The sequence below is a fragment of the Solanum tuberosum genome, unplaced genomic scaffold, assembly GCF_000226075.1.
Source record: "Solanum tuberosum cultivar DM 1-3 516 R44 unplaced genomic scaffold, SolTub_3.0 scf00004, whole genome shotgun sequence".
NCBI classification, from domain to species: Eukaryota; Viridiplantae; Streptophyta; class Magnoliopsida; order Solanales; family Solanaceae; genus Solanum; species Solanum tuberosum.
Genome location: NW_006238930.1, coordinates 370,812 through 371,291, shown reverse-complemented (window position 1 = coordinate 371,291; position 480 = coordinate 370,812).

The following is a 480-nucleotide window of genomic DNA, read 5'->3' as shown; positions in this document are numbered from 1 at the left end:
TATATATTAGATTGAAATTAAAGAAAAAGATGTTAAAAAGTAACTTTACTAATAAAAATGAATAGGATGATATCTTTGCATTTAAGACGACCAAGAATAAAAATGTAAAGAGATAGCAAGAAAAATAAATAATTCTAAAAACATCTTTCTATATATGAAGTGAATGATGATCAAAGGTAAAATGTAACTTCATGCAAACAAAAATCTACCAAGAATGATAACAAAAAAACTAAATAGTTCTAGAAACATCTTTAGTCATTATTATTAGTATTAACTCATTTTGTTATTTCTTCACTTTTTATGAGTTATTGTGATATCTATTCATTACTCTATTTTACTATTACTTTACTTTAATTCTTAATAAATTTTTATTCATTATACTTACTAAAAATGCCTACTTTAATATAAAAATTCATTATTTAAAAATATAATTAATTATTTTCACTTTTATTTTGGCTCTAATTAATATACTTGGAAAAA